This window comes from Artemia franciscana, chromosome 10 (assembly GCF_032884065.1).
Source record: "Artemia franciscana chromosome 10, ASM3288406v1, whole genome shotgun sequence".
NCBI classification, from domain to species: Eukaryota; Metazoa; Arthropoda; class Branchiopoda; order Anostraca; family Artemiidae; genus Artemia; species Artemia franciscana.
Genome location: NC_088872.1, coordinates 41,788,851 through 41,802,728, shown reverse-complemented (window position 1 = coordinate 41,802,728; position 13,878 = coordinate 41,788,851). Strand labels below are relative to the sequence as shown.

The following is a 13,878-nucleotide window of genomic DNA, read 5'->3' as shown; positions in this document are numbered from 1 at the left end:
CTACTTTCAAAGTTTACAATGATTAATAGCAAATAGCATAATTACCCCAAAGGTCGTCAAGTAATTACGCTCTATGATTAATAGGCGTGCAGTAATTTCAAATCAATTGGACAGAATGGATTATGTTGGACATAATGGATTATTATGGCCGGCAAAGGGCCCTTTGTGGTGGAAGCTTGGACCCCCTAGAAAATCTGGGGTGGGATTTTCCCCACCCCTGACCCCCCCCCCCAAATGGTGCCTCTGCTCTGAAGCAACTCTGCCTATTCAATACAGCAATTCCTTGTGTATATTCCATCTTCTTCTTACATATGAATATGCTTGCTTATTAATGTACATGCTAGCTTAATAACACAAAATTGCCTCAATGTGCATGAAATGCAATGCCTTCATTCTATAGGAAACCTGTGCAAAATATAAAGAACTGAAAGAAAAATGTGAGAAAAATTATGTTTATTTCTTAGACTACCAGACAAATGACTAGACCAGCAGTTAAAGTTAGCATATCTATGAAAATCCATGCTTTTGTTCCGTCTGAAATCTGACAACCCATTCAAAATTACAAAGAATCTGAAATAAAAGTAAGATAAAGTGTTTTTATTTACTCCCCCCCTCCAAAAAAAATCAGGATTCCATAGTACTATTTGTTAAAATCTGAGACAGATTGCACCGTTTCTTATACACGCTATTCAAGCGCATGTGTATCGACAGTGCGCAAGTGCTTGGGGTCAAAACCGAGTATACCGGGGGCTGCATTTTCAAAATGAATGTGATAGGTGTGGCCAGTGTTGCTGACCCTAGCGATTTATCACTATTTATAGTGATTTTTTATATTGCCTACAAAAATCACTAAATCAGCAAATAAATCACTAGACTATTGAAGGGAATCACCAAGTCAGCCAAAAAACCACCAAAATATAGCGTGTTTTTTACCAGATGGCAGTCCTGGGTATGGCCCATCCTAACCACTCTAAGTTTGCACAGAAATCCAAACGCAAATTGGAAAAAAACTTGAAACGTTAAAATAATACCTACTTAAAGTAATGCCTGAATATTTTATTTCTGTGATTTTGTTTTTTAAGATATTTTATTGTCTCCTGAGGCCACTGTCATTGATTACGTTTGCCCCCAGTCCTCCCATGGAACACTTCCTGACAGGTGTTTCGCGTAGCGACTAAGTGAAAAGAAATCAATCTTTTTCAAATTAAACAAAAAAATAAGTTTTTTTAACTGAAAGTAAGGAGCGACATTAAAACTTAAAACGAATAGAAATTCCTCCGTATATGAAAGGGGCCCAACGGCCCAGCTGTTACCCTTGAACTTACCTGTAAAAATATTTTAATGCGAGTTTTATGAATCAAAAACTAAAAGTTAAGATCCAAATTTTACAGATATTCCTGGGCCGAGAGGATTTATGGCATTCTCTCTTGCGTGCAAAGATATATAGAAGATCCATTGAAGGCTTGGGCAAAAGTTTTGTATAAGTTTTTATTTTGAAGACTCTAAGCAATATGATATTGTTTATTAGCTTCTCATTAGCTTATGTGCTTCTAAAAATATATACTAATTATAATGACGAAGAAACAGGAAATAGACAAACAATAGATTGCATTTTATACTTGGTGTTTTCTATTATGGAATGTGGTTTGCCACAAGTTTCTTTCCTTAGAAAAAACCGCAGCACATCCGAAAAGAATAAATATAAAATAATGATAATCTTTTGTTTTTCTCAGTTTGGTATCTGATTAGCCTCAGTGACAGTTAAGGTAACTATTTCAATTTAATTTAGCATTTGGTATCAAAGGTTCCGATATAAATTGAAAGAGGTGGATACTCGCAGAGGTGGAAACTTGCAGAGCTATGTTTGATACTTTTCAGATCAAAACCATACCTGCTAAATTTAAAAATAATTAATTTATTGACATGCTCTGACATAAAATCTTTTATAATATTAAATATTCGATGAAGAGAAGTGCTCTCCTTACTACAGGAGCACCCAATGTTTTGTATGTATTTTTTCGTTTTATTTTTAGTGTCCTATTAATCCAATCTCATTGATTTTTAGCAGTGATGAAAAATCGCCATTTTAGTCCCATTCTACCATTGTATCGATAGCAATGTAATTTGATCAACAAAAGGTACATAAAAGCTTTTCCTTTCTGGGGAAATCTTACTTACTTACTACTTACTTACTTGTGTCCTGGACGTTCTCAATGGTCGCGTTGGTGCTATCCCCTTCACACGTTCATTGATCAGTTTTCTATGTGATGCCTGGTCGTCAGCTTCTTTGAGAAGGCATAGAAGGTCACCTCCGAAGTTGTCTTTCCATCTATTCCTAGGTATTCCAGGTAGGCGTCTACGGTGGATCCTTCCTTCAAAGTTGACTTTTGGCAGGCGTGATTTTTTCATTCGGTGTATGTGACCCATCCTTTTGAGTTGCTGTAATCGCACTTTATACAGAATTGTAGTTTCCTACTTAATTTGCTTTTGAAGGTCTTTCTTGCAAGTTTTGTCTAGAAACGTCACACCAGCTATACTGCTACTACTACTAACAACTCACCGCAGCACCAACAGGCCTGAGGCCAACACAGTTATGCACGCTCTTTTTCCATCCCAATTTATTGAAAGCCTACACGGGAGAGATATTTCCTCTCGAAGGCCAAGCACATCCTTTTTATGTACACGTTTTGTGTTGTATCTAAATTTTATCTTCTTTGGGTTATTCGCATGCTGAAATTATCTGTTACAGATTCAAGTTTGGAGGCTTAGGCCTGTAGACTGAAATCAGTTTCTTATAGGTTGTTGAGACCGTCGGAATAAGTTGCATACTGTTCGTGTTGCATCGCCAACAATTTGCCCAGAAACCTCTCCAGGACTCCGGGTCTTGTTTGTGTGTTAGCAAGATATTCGCCTCAACCGATTAACTTTGGCTTCCAGGAAAGAAGAGGCTCATAAGTCTACAGAGGTATCATAAGTGTTGTCCTCAGTAGTTCGGAGGAGACTTATCCCCCCAAAATATTTGAACTAACTCATAAACTTTCCACTTTTTTATTCAATATTCTTTTAATTTTCAGACAAAACAACCCATGGCCTTTTATGACTTTAGTATTTAATTGATAGTCCATTAAGTTTGTCTGCGTAAAAACAATTATAGTTTTTGTAATTTTTTTATGCAAAACAGTTAAATATTCCGAATAAAAGGCTGATAATCAATTAAAATTCATAAATGAAAGCTTTAAACAGCCTCCCTTCAGCTCTTATGTGGTGATAACGTCTACGTGATATAACGTGTCAAACAGATCACCATTCCAATCTCATTGTGAATGAGTCTTAACTGAAACTAAAAAAAAATACTTAAAAAGATTGTTTTCTTGATAACTTTAAACCTGCCCATCAACAGCTATTAGCCTGAAAAAAGTTGCATCATTTAAGAAAAAGGGATAAAACACCTTAAAAAGAAAACTGATCTTAATGGTACTGTCAGTATTAAATTTCGCATATCAGAGAACTCTGCTGTAGAGGTTTCAAGCTCATCTCTTCCAAAATTGAAAATTTAGTGTTTTTCTGGAGTAGGATGGAATTTAATTTCACTTTTTAGTCTCATTTGGAAACACTAGTTTTTTATTTACAAAAAGACTAGTTTTCTAAGTCTAGAAACCTTTTCTAACGTTAGAAAAAGAAAAGAAAAATTCCATTTAACAAAGATCATTTACAATTCTAAAGTTAAAGTTCAGAGTTCAGAATTTATTTAACTGACTTAAAAATAAATATTTACTTATCATTCTAAAATGGTAAGAAGCCTATTTGGCTTGATAACTTTTTCCGTATATTTTAGTTCGTCGCATCACATTCGACAATTTCATATGTTGCGTGATTAGAAATAGTTTCGATTTTCAGCTGCATCGATACCCTTTGAACTATACCAGTGGTATCTTTTCTTACTTTCTCATGTAAAGTTAACGTCAAATTTCTTGAGAAACCTGACCTTGCAATCTGGTCAATCCAAACTGAACTTTTTTTCTTTTCAGAAAATGAGGGCTATAGTATTCATCCTGCCTTTGTTTATTTTTTGCAACCACTTTATCAAAGAAACTGAAGCCATAAGGTGTAGTATTGGAAGAGTAGCCTGCGTTGCTTCATGCCAGGTACAAAATTGTGCAACAGGCCACTGTGGCTCAGACAAGATTTGTCGGTGCTCAAGGTGTGGCAATGGAACTCCAAATTACCGAAGCATTCTTGATAAAGGGAATAAAAAATCAACCAAGAAACCAACGCCTAAAAGAACCACCAGGAAACCAAATTCTGGAAGACCAAAGAAAAGACCAGGAAAAGGGTAAAACTACCAATCGTTCAAAACTATACGTACTTTTGCATTTTGGAAAGAAATAAACAAATAATCTTGCATAAATCCATTTACTAACTTTAGTTATTTAGATGCATAGGCATGAGAATTTTAAATAAAAATTTGGCAAAATAAATACGGCTGACCAAGGGCATCCATAAGAAAATTCCCCAGCCTTAAAATGCCAATTGTGTACAAAACAATTAAAAATGAATAAATTGAGATTTTGGAAGTTTTTAAGAACAAAAACTGTTTCCAAACCTTAGTTAATTACCCACTCCTTGTTTCCTCCAGGCATCTATCCTTCTATTTCACATTTTCTTTGAGCGATAGTTCTCAGATGTATTGACCTAAAACATGTCCCTAAAGTTGAAGCAAAAGCCCTTTTATGCGACAGAATATTGAAAATCCATGAAAAAGGGCTAAGAAAAAAGATTAGAAACTTCAGCTAGCCAATCAGGGGATTGAGAATCGTATCAAACTATTCACTGTAATTAGGGGAAAGTAAAGAGAAAACAAAACTCTAAAAATCAAAGTTTCAATATAACCTGTACAACATGGAATCGCTGTTTATGCTCATTAGGGTACTTACGTATTATACCGACCACACTCAAGAAGTGAAGTTAATCATAATGAAATATGTTATATGATAAAAATATAATACTTTAGTAACAAAACTATGGAAACTACAACAGAGAATTATGGAAAGTAGCCCGCCCAGAACGCGTTATATTAAATACCTAACCTTACCAATTCTGGTAAACTCTGGTAAACAATTCTGGAAACCCCAAAATGTTATCTTGCATACTCAAGTTTTCTAAATTTTTACGAACCTTCAGTGGTTTAGTCAAATGTAGAATACAGTTTAAGGGAGTAGGGACGTACAGTGGCACAAATTGTTTGTGAGGGGAGGGAATGCTCCCCCTTAGATAGTGTAGAGAACGAGTGATCAGAAGGGGGCAGGCCCCCTCACATAAGGAACAATTCCTATTCGTTTTGAGTGTTAATGTTACTCCTTGCTTTCAAATGAAAAAGCTTTTTTTATATTATAATCTTCATGCAAACCATCTCAATTATAACGGCTGTAGCAAAAAGCAAAAATGTTACTACCAAATCCGGCAGTCGTATCCATTGAAATGAAGATAGAACAAACATTAATGTGGAATTGAGTAAGGTAAAAAATCCTTATAACTTCAAAGTGATGCTAGAGCAGGGTGGCCAAATCATGGTAAATACTCTAAACGTGGCACATCGAGTAGTTACAAGTGGAGTATAGTACCGTTGCGTCTATGTTGACTGTATCTTCTTGTGCCCTTTTTAAGAGTCTAAAGTAAATGGAGGGGAACCAATCCCCTTCCCGCGCACCTTTTTCTCTAAAGACATTTGATCAAAATTTGGAGTTAGCCATCTTATTTAGCATAATTGAAAGGTTCAAAAACTATTTATCTGGAAATGACAACCCCCCTTCACCCGCAGTACTCGAGGAAAGGGCTGTAAGTCATAAAATTCGTCCAGTGTTAAATGTTGTATTTGACATGGGGAAAGGGGGGAAGGGTTGACCTTTTGTGTCCAAAAAAGTCAAGGCCATTCTGGTGAAGCTTTCAGGGAATGTTGAGGGGAGCGTTGAGCTAAATCAAAACACACTATATGCTTGCGAGTTGACAAAAGAATATAAGGCCTCGCGGAAGTCCAGACATTATACTCCCTATTCAATTCTTTTTCATATGCGGCAAACCAGACTAACACTCAAGGTTATCAGATTTCACTGCCGTCATTAAACTCAAGGGGTTTCTCACTGAAAATTACGATTATTGCTTTGTTATTCTTCGTAATTTGGCAAGTAAATATGAATATTTATTTGCAAAAGAACTATTATTCAAGGAGAAAATTATAGAAATTAATATTCGAGAATATTTTTTGGGAGGAGGGGGGTTAAATTTTTTTTTAATAATTGCTCTTAGTGAAGTGACCAATTTACTTCATTTTATCAAATAGTTCGTGGTAACGAACTGTAGTAAGGAGCGACCCGGCTCAATAGTACCCAAAACTCTAAAAAACGGAATTTTGATACCAATAGCCACATCAACAGAATCGCATTTTAATGCTGATTTTAAATATATCAGTTTTACACATCTAAAATTACGAGCCTAAGAAAAATTGCCTTAATTTAGAAAATAGAGGGAAACACCCGCTCAAAGTAATAAAACCAAAATTACACCATCCGATTCAGCATATCAGAGAACCCTACCGTGGAAGTTTGAAGCTCCTATCTGCAAAAATGTGAATTTTTTTCCAAGGGTGATCTTATCGAACCAGGTGTCCTAGAATGTTGCGAGCGGGCTCATTCCAAGGGAAATCAAGTTATATATTAGTGAATTATATATAAGAAATGAAATATATAGTACCCTTTTTAAGTGACCCAAAAAAAATTGGAGGGCACCTAGGCCCCTTCCCACGCTAATTATTTTCCCACAGTCACCGGATCAAAATTCTGAGATATCCATTTTATTCAGCATAGTCGAAAAACCTTATAACTATGTCCTTGGGGACGACCTACTCCCCCAGAATCCCCGTGGAAGGGGCTACAAGTTACAAACTTTGACCAGTGTTTATATATAGTAATGGTTATTGGGAAGTGTACAGACGTTTTCAGGGTTTTTTTTTGTTAGGGGGAGGGGTTGAGAACAGGGGGTTATGTTGGGGGAACTTTCTATGGAGGAATTTGTCATGGGGGAAGAAAATTTCCATGAAGGGAGCGCAGGATTTTCTAGCATTATATAAAAATAAAACAATACAAAAATAATTATGAAACAGTTTTTTTCAACTGAAAGTAAGGAGCAGCATTAAAATTTAAAATGAACAGAATAAAGAAGTTTATTACGTAAGCTAACTCGTAAGTTACGTATATCTTTTACTAGCAAAAACGTTCGTAAAAAATTAAAAGTTCTAGTTGCCTTTTTAAGTAGCCAAGACATTGGAGGGCACCTAAGCCTCCTCCCCCGCTCCTTTTTTCTCAAATTGATTCGATCAAAACTATGAGAAAGCCATATAAATATGCAAATTTCGTTTCTCCCTCTTCAACGCCCCGCTCTTTACGCTAAAGTTTGACTCTGTCTCTCAACTTTACTTTTTAAAACAGTGAAAAAATTTAGCGTAAAGAGCGGGGCGTTCAGGAGGGAGCAGCCCCTTTCATATACGGGATAATTTCTGTTCGTTTAAGTTTTACTGTCCCTCCTTATTTTCAGTTAAAAAAAACTTGTTTTTTTTTATTTAATTTATCCATACGGGTTCATTTAAAAATATTCTAAAGCTCGAGTGTTGCTTGTGTATTTGTATATCTGAATTTGTATTCGGATAAGACTGTAATGACACATGGCAACTACCTATACCTAGCATAGTTGGATTTATATAAACGGTTCTCGTATCTCCATACTTCTTGGCAACCTTCCGTCGACAATTTCTGGTAACAGTGCCTCAAGATAAAATTTTTGTAGATTTGGCAGCATTTTGTTAGACCAGAATTCTCGGCCACGACCAATCTTTTCATAATATAATTCCTCTTCCCCTAGAAATATTACAAAGTATACAAAATCAATGTCACAACATTCCAATTGCATTTGAATTTGGTAATAGTAGTCATGTGTTCTTTTCAGCTTTATTTCACCATTAACTTTCTTTTCAAGACAGGTATTTTTTTAAGCGCTATCCACTCTACCAATGTAAGCCCTTTAGCCGTCAAAGGGCAGTTTACCTCAAAAGAGCCTTCTCACCCGAAGGGAAAATTGCTATCCCGTCCGGACTGGTCCCTAGAAACCCATATTCCTTTTGAATGAAAAGCCCAGCAGAGTTCACAATGCAACCCGTTTTCTTTGCAAAAGCTGCAATAGCTACAGGCTCATACATATGACCATACTCCATGCTCCATTTGTTTGGCCGCTTCTGGGATACAGCAGCTGCCGATCTAATGAACCCACAGTCTTCACCCGCCTTTTACAAACAGCACCAGCTACGGAAGCGGTAATTCTGTTTTTCTGTATTCTATCCAGTTATTATCGATACAATTTCCCTGAAGCCTAGTGGCTTTTTCGATACTGAGGATTTCCGTTGCAGTACATTGGAGACGGGTCAAAAAATCTGTATTTGCAATTTCGAGCGCACAGCAGTCAAGATCTGGAGCGGTTGCGTTCGAACCATAGTTTTTGTCCGCTCCGGTTGGCTCCCTGGTTTAGCACACAATTTCTAGCACACAGTTTATTACGTCGAGCACCAGTGATGGCCCGCTGCTGTGCAAGTTTTTTCAACTGCCTACTTGGTGTAGATCCTACAGTTCTTCGAAATATATCAAGGCGAGCTGAGTGACCTTTTGTAAATCGGATTCTTGCTGCTTTAACACGGGTGGTATATCGCGCACTTTGGCTAACCATGATGTTTTGCCACCTATAAGCCTGTCAACTATATTCATAAAATATTCTGCCAGGTTGCTCGTGTTCTTTCCTATCAGTAGACGAGCCCTTCTGGCCAGCGTATCAAAGGCTGAGTACACATGGCTGAGAAAGATGTTGCTAGGGGTGTCTTCAGGATTAACCTGTAGAACTTTCCTGGAGAACGAGCAGCGTGTAGGACAAAATTTTTGGCCGCCACGGAAAAAATGCAGAGGAATTGCCTTCAGTGCACTGATGAGATCCTTTACGCTTTTCTTTTCTGTGGTGGCCCATGCATTTGCATTTCTGGCAAAATCACATATTTTCTTTATTATTGCGGCATTAAGAAATCTTCTGCATTTGGTATTTTCATACTGCTTCTTATATAGTCTGTCTTTCAAGCATTTGCACGCATGATTAGCACACTCAATTTTTCTATATTTCTGCCATATGGTACCCTTGCTATAATTTCAGAATGGGTACTCGAATCGCCGTCGGCAACAAATCGAGCATATCTAGATTTTGCATGGTTGTTGCTATTCGGAATGCGTCAACTAATATATCTCACTCCATACCTGTACTAGGCCCCTGCCAGTTCATAAAACATGTATGGTCAGGAACATATCTATTTGATGCCCGTATTTCACACAAGTACTGCAGTATTTGTTCCTAATTCCTAGATTTAAGAGTTTCTTCGAATAGAAACCTATCACCACTCCACAGCCTGAGAGTGCACGATACCTATTCCCATAACTTCGTGTACATGAGCTTCCATCAACTATAACACATGTCTCTACTGCTCCATTTGGGTGAATTTTCTCACCTGTTTCCTGTGCCATCCTTCGCTCGGTTTTCCCATTTTCGATAAGATAGTCATAGAGAACTTTTTCCAATTCTGCGCAAATTTTTTTTTCAAGTTTCGTAAAGACTTTTTGAGACGGAGTATTTATTCCAATCGTAGAGAAAAGTTCTTGAACCTGGGCGTGAGTCATTCCACCATTTATTGCACCAACCACTACCTCTTTTTTGACACTTACTATTCCTGTTTCTGTTTTCTGTTTCTTTCTGATAGTATTCACACAATCAAATTCAGTCCTTTTCCGTTTTTTGATTACGGTTTCCGTTGAGTTTGTTTTTTTAAGCCTTCGAGGAGCAAGGGGGTTTTCTGTGTGAATTGTGGCTTCTTCATGACATGATTCGCATTTGAAGATGAGTCTTGAGCGCAATCCAGCTCTATATTCCTTAGAAAACATAATATTCGAAACTAAATTTATGTCTTGGCACCTGAAAATAAAAAGCTAATTAGTTGTGAGGAAGTAAAATAGTAAAGTAGCGATTTTATTGTTTTGGTAGAAAGGAAAGTGCTATAACTTCAAAAAGGATAGGTAGTATGTAGAGTAGTGAGCGATGAAGGATAATTAAAATATGAAATAAAATATAAAATATAACTAGAAATGGGTGAGAAGTGGAAATTATACGATCTAACCAAAAGTTTGTTGCATTTCATTGTGAGATTAAACCACCGAATTTTATTTATGTATGTAAGCAAGCCAAAAACTGTCCTGAAACTACCATTCAGAAAAGCCAAGTATTTCAAAACTTTACAAAATCCTTTGGGGCAATTCAGGAAATGCCCTCTAAATCGACCCGTGTCAATTTACCAAATTCCAAGAAAAATTACCAACCGAATTCCAAGAAAAATTAAGTCTCACTTGACTCGCTAAAATCGAATTCAAAGTAAAATTCCGTGCCCCAAATTCAGTTGCATCTCAACTATCATTTGGATTTTTATTCGAGTAATCCACAAAGTTCTTATTAGCATGGTTAAAAAATACCAATATGCTTTTATGAGTTCGGAGGATCAAATTAGCTCATTAGCGTCTCAAATCCTTTAAAGTCTTTGCAGACATTCTTTCAGAACCTTTATCCGTACTTTTTAATGATTAAATAAAAAACAAGTTTTTTAAATGAAAGTAAGGAGCAACAATAAAACTTAGAACGAACAGAGATTATCCCGTATATGAAAGAGGCTGTTCCCTCCTCAACGCCCCGCTCTTTACCCTAAAGTGTGACTCTTTCTCTCAACTTTACTTTTTAATACTGTAAAAACTTTAGCGTAGGCGTTGAGGAGTACTTTAGCGTAAGAGCGGGGCGTTGAGGAGGGAACAGCCCCTTTCATATACGGGGTAATTTCTGTTCGTTTTAAGTTTTAATGTTACTCCTTACTTTCATTTAAAAAAATTAGTTTTTTCATGTTATTTCTGAACGTTTTTTAGTTAATCCATGTTTTGATTTCGGCTTTCCGCAGATGAATAATTAAAACGAAATTTACGTTCTTATTTTTTTTGGCTAAATGGCTTTCTCATAGTTTTGATTGAACGATTTTGAGAAAAAAAGAGCGGGGGAGGAGGCCCAGCTGCTCTCCAATTTTTTGTTACTTAAGGCAACTAGAGCTTTTAGTTTTTGACGATGGTTTTCATTGGTAAAGATATAAGTAACTTACGAATTAGCTTACCTAACGATCTTCTACATTCGCATGTTTCTATTACGTATATGAGGGGGGTTCGCCCACTTGTCAATACCTCCCTCTTTACACTAAAGCTTAAATTTTGTCCTAAATCCTTAAGAATGACCCCTGAATCACAAAGGCCGTAGAATAAATAGTTGAAATTACTAAAAATACTTTAGCGTAATGAGTGAGGGATTAGGAGATGAACCCCTTATATGTGTAATATTTTTTGTTTGTTTTAAGTTTTAACGCTGGTCCTTACTTTCAGTTGAAAAACTATTTCATACTTATTTTTTCATTGTTTTTTTAAATAATGCTAGAAAATCCTGCCCCCCTCCCTTCTTGGAAATTTTCTTCCCTAATGACAAATTCCTCCATGGAAAGTCTCCCCCGCACAACCCCCTCTTCTCAACCCCTCCTCTCAACCAAACAATCCTCCTGAAAACGTCTTTACACTTCCCAATAATCACTACTATATGCAAACACTGGTCAAAGTTTGTAACTTGCAGCTTCTCCCACGGGGACTGTGGGGTAGTAAGTCATCCCGAAAGACATAGTTATAAGGTTTTTAAACTATGCTGAATAAAATGGCAATTCTGTGGTGATAACGTCTACGTGATATAACATGTTGAACAGATCACCATTCCAATCTCATTGTGAATGAGCCTTAACTGAAACTTAAAAAAAAAATACGTAAAAAGATTGTTTTCGTGATAGTTTTAAAGCTGCCCATCAACAGCTATTAGCCTGAAAAAAGTTGTATCATTTAAGAAAAAGGGATAAAACACCTTAATAGAAAACTGATCTTAATGGTAATGTCAGTATTAAGTTTGCATATCAGAGAACTCTGCTGTAGAAGTTTCAAGCTCATCTCTTCCAAAATTGAAAAAATTTAGTGTTTTCTGGAGTAAGATGTAATTTCATTTTAATCTTTATTCTCATTTGGAAATGCTTGTTTTTTATCTACAAATAGACCAGATCTCTAAGTCTAGAAATATTTTCTAACATTAGATAAAGCAAATAAAAACGCTATTTAAAAAAGATCATTTAAAATTCTAAACTTAAAGTTCAGAGTTCAGAGGCTATTTAACTGATTTAAAAATAAATGTCTTACTTGTCATTAAAAAATGGTAATTAGACGAATTAGCTTGATAACTTTTTCCGTATATTTTAGTTCGTCGCGTCACATTCGACAATTTCATATGTTGCGTGATTAGGAACAGTTTTAATTTTCAGCTTTACCTTCTCATGAAAAGTTAACGTCAATTTCTTTGGAAACCAGAGCTTGTAATCTGGTCCATTGAAACTAATTATTTTTTTTTCAGAAAATGAGGGCTATAGCATTCATCCTGCCTTTGTATATTTTTTGCAACCACTTTATCAAAGAAACTGAAGCCATAAGCTGTAGCATTGAAAAACCAGCCTTCTTTGCTTCATGTCAGGTACAAAATTGTGCCACAGGCTACTGTTTCTTAGGCAAGATTTGTCATTGCTCAAGATGTGGAAGGGATAGTTGGACTCCAAAGAGACCCACCTGGAAACCAACTTCTAGGAGACCAATAAAAAGACCAAGAAAAGGTTAAAACTACCAATCCTTCAAAACTATACCTGCTCTTGCATTTTGGAAAGAAATAAACAAATAATCTTGCACAAAGCCAATTACTAATTTTAGTTATTTAGATGCATAGGTATGAGAATTTTCAATAAAAAATTGGCAAAATAAATACGGCTGACCAAGGGTATCCATAAGAAAATTTCCTACCCTTAAAATACCAAAAACATACAAAACAATTAGAAATGAATAAATTGGGATTTTCGAAGTTTTTATGAAAAAAAAACTGTTTTCAAAACTTAGTTAAATATACAGCCATGAACACAGTACTTTAGCGTAAACGAAAGGCACAAATAACATAAACTTTGATCAGCGATCATCATAAAACACTTAAATGAAATACTGCATTAACCTAATACTAGTACTTAATAATTGAAAAAACGGTCATTGAAAAGAATATTTAACACTCGGAAAAATACATAAATAAAACATTGCATTTACTTTATATTGCCATTCCATGAAGGAGGGCTAAGAGTAAAGGTAAGAAACTACAGCTAGCGAATCAGGGGATTTAAAGTCGTATCAAACTGTTCACTGTAATGAAGAGAAAGTAAAGAGAAAACAAAACACTAAAAATGAAAATTTCATTATAACCTGTACAAAATAGGAATCACTGTTTATGCTGATTCGGGTACTTACTTATTATACCGACCAGACTCAAGAAGATAAGTAGGGTTACCAAGATATGTTAAAATATAATACTTAAATGACAAAATTATGGAAACTACAACAGAGAATTGTGGAAAGCAGGGCACCCAGAACACATTATATTAAATACCTAAACTTACCAACTCTATATATTAAATATTTAATTAAAAATGACTGCATAGTACTTTATCTCAATCAGGCTAACTCAATTATTTCCGAGCGGACACAACCAGTTTTAAACAGATCAAGAACAACAGTATGGCCGGTATATATAATATTTAAGTACCCTGATTCGGAACATGCTCAAAATTCACTAAGTCCAAGTCTACCCGCAATATTTATAAAT

General features: G+C 35.9%; 2 long non-coding RNA genes across 2 annotated transcripts in view; both read left to right on the top strand.

Annotated features, from left to right (window-relative positions):
* Positions 1 to 12,926, top strand: part of LOC136032202 (uncharacterized) — a 39,222-nt gene extending 26,296 nt beyond the window's left edge. Inside the window, exon 2 of the long non-coding RNA XR_010618679.1 lies at positions 12,598 to 12,926. This is a non-coding gene — a long non-coding RNA (uncharacterized LOC136032202). The remainder of the gene's footprint in view (positions 1 to 12,597) is intronic.
* On the top strand, positions 1,719 to 4,408 carry LOC136032200 (uncharacterized). Its single transcript, XR_010618677.1, has 2 exons — positions 1,719 to 1,766; positions 4,029 to 4,408. It is a non-coding gene; the product is annotated as an uncharacterized LOC136032200 (long non-coding RNA).
* Positions 12,927 to 13,878: the final 952 nt, after the last annotated feature.